General features: G+C 50.9%; 1 protein-coding gene and 1 pseudogene across 2 annotated transcripts in view; both read left to right on the plus strand.

The window, feature by feature from the left end:
* The window catches only part of TCEA3 (transcription elongation factor A3), a 380,591-nt gene that overhangs the window by 369,359 nt on the left and 5,232 nt on the right, over positions 1-6,000 (plus strand). The window lies entirely within an intron of this gene.
* Positions 2,244-2,360, plus strand: LOC136661983 (5S ribosomal RNA; annotated as a pseudogene).

Below are 6,000 nucleotides of genomic sequence, written 5' to 3' on the forward strand. Positions count from 1 at the left end.
AGCAGCTGCCAGATAAATCTTGCCCAAGTCAGCAAATATATTTGCATAAATGAGACCGTGTTTGTATTTGTTCTTGGAGCGGAATGTGGGTTACCTTCCATTATTATTCATACCTCAACATCTGATCCCCTGGCACCTTGCTGAGTTGCGTCTTAGACAAGTCCTCTGCCCCAAAGAGCTTACAGTGCAAGATGATAGGGAAGGCAAAAAAGAGGGAGAGACAAGGGCAAGAATGGGTGAGTGGAGGCAAATGTAGGGGTAGGAGCTAATACATAGGCCAGGCCTGAGTAGATCTGGGATTGGATGGGCACATTGGTGTGGGTTCCGTCCCCCTTCTTGAGTTTTCAGCCTCTCTGCTCCTCTTTCTTGCAGATCCCCCTGTCGTCATGCTGTCGGTGCAGCCGCAAACGGTCGCTGAGGGTGGCAAAGTGAGCTTTCTCTGCACGGCCACCTCCAACCCGGAGCTGACAGGCGACAGGTAAAAAGGCCAACAGACTCCAACCTCCCAGAGATCACACAGCAATAGTGATGTTGCTGCGATGACCTTGGTGCCAGATACTGAGTGTGGGCAGGTCAGATGTGGGGCTCCCCCCGCCAGGATCTTCTCTCCTGTAACCCCACTTGCCGTTCCAGCAGGTAGACCTCAAAAGGCCTCCAACCTGCGACCATCATCGTGGTAAAATTAGGCATTTGTGCCATATTTTTGACACATTCACAGCTGGGTTTGCACCCAATTAGAGCGAGGTGACTAATCTATCCATTACCTTTGCATCAATTTGCATATGAGTAAAAATAACCATTTCTGAAGCAAGAAAGCATGCTTAATTTGTTTTTTTTATATTATGCACACGGCTCAAGACCCTTAATTGACTATAAAGCTACCCCCAATTAATTTTATAAGTACTTGTATGAAGCAGCACAGGCAGATGTGTATCTACATACAAATTTTTTGAAAACAAACTATTTAATACATGCATAAACACACGTTCATTCACACTATTGAAGACAACAGTGTATAAAACTGCAGATTTTAAGAAGAATGTTTAATGAACTGCTTGTCAACCAAAAAGCCATTCACAAAGAAGGCAAGCGCTGTCTTTAAAAGAAAAAAAAGAAAATCCACTCCTGGGACCTTCTGCATGGAAAGCAGGTCTCTACTACTGAGCGATGGGCCCCCCTAACCCCTGTTTTCCTCTTTTTTCCTGCAGTTGGAGCCCGCCTTATCTCCCAGCCCAAGCCCCTGACTGGAGGTGTTGGTTCTGATGCCTCTTTCACCTGTACCTGGGCGGGGAGTCCACCTCTTACCCTAGCCTGGACCAAGAAGGGATCTAGTGTGGTCAGTGACTTAAACCAGGAGTTCAGGTTCCCAAGTTGTGTGTAATTTACCAAACACAAATCTGGGAACACCAATCTCTACCCCCTCCTGTTGTCTCGTAGCACAGTGGGCCAGGTGGAAGACCATGGTGGTAGTAAGAGAGATATAGAACCTTTGCTTTATTCTGACTGTCTGCCAAGGTCAACGGGGGGCACCCCTTTCTGCCTTCCTCCCCACCTGAACTGAGCCTGGTGAACACACAGGACACAGTTTTGGTTGTGGCACCAGGAGACCCACCCACTTTGAATCCTCAGAAAAATTGTGAAGCCCTTCTGTCCAAACAGGCCTTCAGTTTAGGATGTTCTGTTCCCTGGTTAGATAACTGAGGCCGGGTATCCTTTTTTGGGCTGGAAAAAGAGCACTGATCCCTTCATTTCAGTAAATAAATCTGAATTCACTTGTACCCACAGGTGTCGAGCAATGGAAATGCGTTACACCTCAAGGCTGTGACGCAGGAAGATGCCGGCATGTACGTCTGCAAAGCCATCGTGCCACGCATTGGAGTGGCTGAGAAGGCAGTAGCTGTGAATGGTGAGGGGTCTTGGAACCAGGTCATGCACAGCAACCTATTGCAGTGAGCCTGGCGGAAATCTGACCAGACCTGATTGCATCCGTCATTTTTGTCTTTTCCTCAGGGCCGCCCATTATCGGCGCGGAACCAAGCCTGCAGACTGCAGTGGGGGGCCAAGGCACGGCTGGAGTGTTTGGTGGGGAGCGTCCCACCCCCCGACAGGATTGTAAGTGCTTGACTCGCCTTTGCCCTCCACCCTCATGCCTTAACCAGGCCTGAATGTACCAGATGGTCCTCCTTATCCATGGAGTTGTGATCCATGGAGTTGACTCAACATGGATTGCAAGCCCACACTGGAGCAGCAACTGTTGCCCTGCACATGCCTGATCTCATCTGATCTCGGAAGCTAAGCAGGGTCAGGCCTGGTTAGTACTTGGACGGGAGACCGCTTGGGAATACCGGGTGCTGTAGGCTTCTACCATAGTCTTTCGAGACTGAAGGTTGCCAACCACTGGAGGACCTCAGAGGACCTCCCAGGCATGACTGGAAGTCGTGTCTAGGAGGTCTTCTGAGTTCAGCCGGAGCCTTTGGAGAGGCACTTCCAGGTTTTCACAAAATGTCTTTCTGAAGACTCTGGCTGACCTTCTGAGGTGCGAGGAGGTAGCCTGCAGTGTTCCTGCACCTCATAAAGCCTCCTGGAGACCTTCTGGAGTCCTGAAGGCACCCCTGGTTTTCAACCAAAGCTGGAAGTGCATTTCAAAGACCTTCTGAGGCCTGGGCAGGCTGTGTACAACCTCCCCTCACCTCAGAAGGCCAGCCCCAGTCTTTGGAAAGGCAGTAGGGTATGTCATATGCAAAAGAAACCAGATATTATTTGTGAAGTTGGATGAAAAGGTGGAATGCATGTGTGCCAAAGTAGTTAGAATGTACAGATATTGAACCCATGATTTTAAACCCACACTGCTTAGTTCAGGGTTCTTAACCCTTTTACTATTACAGACCCCCCACCCCCCATAGATTGCCCAGTGTGTCCCCATACCTTCTTCTCTAGTCTGTAGGAATCAGCATCATCACCAGTCCTATTAGGTACCACTATTTTGTCAGCAGCGGGGTTCTACTTTACATATGGATAGCAAGGATCAGAATGCCTCAATCTGCATTGACAGTGGTGATACTTAATAATCTTATCCATATAAATAATGGTAATAGTTAATCACCTAATCTAACAACAATTTTTTTTAATTGTTCAGAGATTGAGAGCACAATCCTAACCAGGTCTACTCAGAAGTAAGTCCTATTTTGTTCAATGGGGCTTACTCTCAGGAAAGTGTGGTTAGGATTGCAGCCTGAGTCCCATACCTCCCTCATTGGGTTCTGGTACCTCCAAAGGGTATGGATAACCCTGGTTAAGAATCCCTAGTTTAGATTTTCCCACAAAACCTTGGGGTTCTGAATGGCCAATCGTCCCCGTAGCGTCTAGAGTCGATCCTTGGGCTTGGTACCCATCGGGCACGAGGCTAACCAGGTGTACTCAGAAGTAAGTCCTATTTTGTTCACTGGGGCTTACTCTCAGGAAAGTGTGGTTAGCATTGCAGCCATCATCTTCTACCTGTCCAGGCTTCTGATTTGCCCTCCTGTCTCTTTGCAACAGGCCTGGTCGTGGGGTGAATGGGTGCTGGATGCTGGCTCGCTAGATCGGTTCACGGTGGACACCATGGTGACCGACCAAGGGGTGCTCTCTGCTTTGCTGATCGACCCAACGCATGACAGCGACTTCACCTTGGCCTACAACTGTACCGCATGGAATCGCTTTGGCGCACGTTCCGCTACCGTCAGCTTGTGCCGCCAAGGTAAGATTCCCCATCCCCCTCTACTAATTTCACCAGGAACAAGCTTCATGGTGAACTCACTGGGGCCCCGCCAGATCTCCTGTTTTCAAAGCAGAGAGATCCAAGTGCAGAGCCCAGCAGAGCAGTGAAACTCACCTTAGCAAGCCACTGTCTCTCTGTACAGCATACTTTGGCAGGGATTGTTGGGGGAATAAAAGGGGATAATCTCCAGCTTGAGACTGAGGTCCTGGAGGGGGAGGGCAGAATACTGATGTGACACAACATGACCTTGACTTTCATCCCCCCTTGGGCAGTGGTTCCCAAACCTTTCCAACTAGCAGTTCCCTTGACCTACTGGGCCATTGGCCACAGCTCCCCATTAGGGCTACAATCCTATAGTGTATAGGGTGGCAGATTTTCACCAGGATTCTGCATCTCCCCTGGCTGGATTCCATGGCTTCCCAGGGAGCCTCAGTTTGGGAATCACTGCACTTGACGTTCATCACTTTGCTCTTTCAGCTGTGTTCAGCCTGGGCTGATGCAAGCCTCTGGGGTGGGCGGGAAGGAAGGTGGGGAGGGAGGCATTCCTGGGTGGGGGGAGGGCGGGCGGTGGGCAGGTGGGGAGCGGGAGGCGGGGCTGGGATCCAGCGCTTATGCTGGATCCCAACCCCCGTTCCCGGGGAGCTTGGAGCAGCTCCAAGCCGCTCCGCTGTCCTTGGACTTGTGCCACCTCAGGAGGTGGCACAAGTCCAAGGAGACCCATAGGGGAAAAGTCACCTTACCCGGAGGTAAGGGGAAAAGTTTCCTCTTGCCTCTGGCTGGGCCGCCTTGGGCCCCTGTCCTGTGCTGGATACAACGCAAGCCTCTTGGCTTGCCTGTTCCAGCGCAGGGTAGGATTGCAACCAAAAAAGTTATGTTTTTTTGCTGGCCAAAATAAATTTTCAAGCTAAGTCTGTGCTTTGACACCCGTCCATTTTTGACTTGCATTCGTGCTCTGGTCCCCAACCAGAAGAAAGCACAAGGTATCATTTAAGATGGCATGAAATCAAATGCCAGTAATTAAAGGCATGAATTCTCCCCGCAGAGGTCTTGTCCGTCCTGATCATGGGGGGCTTAGCTGCCTCCGGGGTTGCTGTTCTCCTGCTCCTGGTGGTTGTCATCTCTTTCTGCTACCGACGGAAGCGCTGTGGGAAAGGTGAGGTGTCATTCTCAGAAGCTAAGCAGGGTCAGGCCTGCTTAATCCTTGGATGGGAGACCGCTTGGGAATACTGGGTGCTGCAGGCTTCTACCATAGTCTTTCGAGACTGAAGGTTGCCAACCAACCGTTCTCAGCCCTCCCAGGAATTACGTGGGGCCTTGTGCCCCTGAGCTGCAGCCCACGTCACCAATCCTTGAGTCACTTTGGGGAGAAAGTTGGGGTACAAAATCAAATGATCTGTTTGCTGCCAGCCTATAGTTAAGGCTGCATTGTCAGAATGCTGGATAGAGGCAGGGTTATTCCCTCTTCCTCTGAGCTCCTCTGGTCTGTGGACTTGGTTAGGCCCACTGAATATCCCCACCTGGTCTTCAAAGCCTCTCCCCCTCCTTTTCCATTGGCCTGACATCTCCCTGCTACGGACGGCGGCTCCAGACGCAACCATTTGAGCTGTTTTCCTGGGGTCCTGCAGACACTTGCCCCTGCACAGTTTCTTGGGAAAACCAGTGGGTGGAATGGTGCCACCAGTGGAGCTTGCGAACAGCAGATATATGGGCCTGCTCTTCTCCCAGCTAGCTGCCCAAGGGGATATGGATCCACCCATGCCTCCATTGAATAATGCTACCCAATCTACATAGGGATGGATCAGAGAAGGGCTTCAGTGCATCTTGCCACTTCCTGGTGTTTTCACATGCCCATCCCGGAGCTCTCCAAGATCTGGAATGTGCGCAGATGTCATTGTTTAAATCCCCTGGAGTGAAATCCTGTAGAAGACCAAGTTTTCAGCTCACACCTCTGTCTGTCCATAAATCCTGCAGCCAAGCGGGGGGCGCAGCTCTCCAAAGCAGATATCCTTGTGCAGATCACCACGAGCGAGAGCAGCCCAAGCCGGCCGAGTGAGACAGAGGGTGATGGCAAGGAGCCCATGGTGACGGGGAGCCAAGAACTGAAGGTGAGCTCAACTGGGAGTGTGGGAGACTCACAGTAGATCCACCCAAACTGAGGCTCTAAGTCAGTGTGGTCCAGCAAAGATGTGTACAGTAATGTACACTTTGAACCCCCAGAGATGTGTGGCCTTACTGGGTGATGC

The sequence above is a fragment of the Tiliqua scincoides genome, chromosome 10, assembly GCF_035046505.1.
Source record: "Tiliqua scincoides isolate rTilSci1 chromosome 10, rTilSci1.hap2, whole genome shotgun sequence".
NCBI lineage: Eukaryota > Metazoa > Chordata > Lepidosauria > Squamata > Scincidae > Tiliqua > Tiliqua scincoides.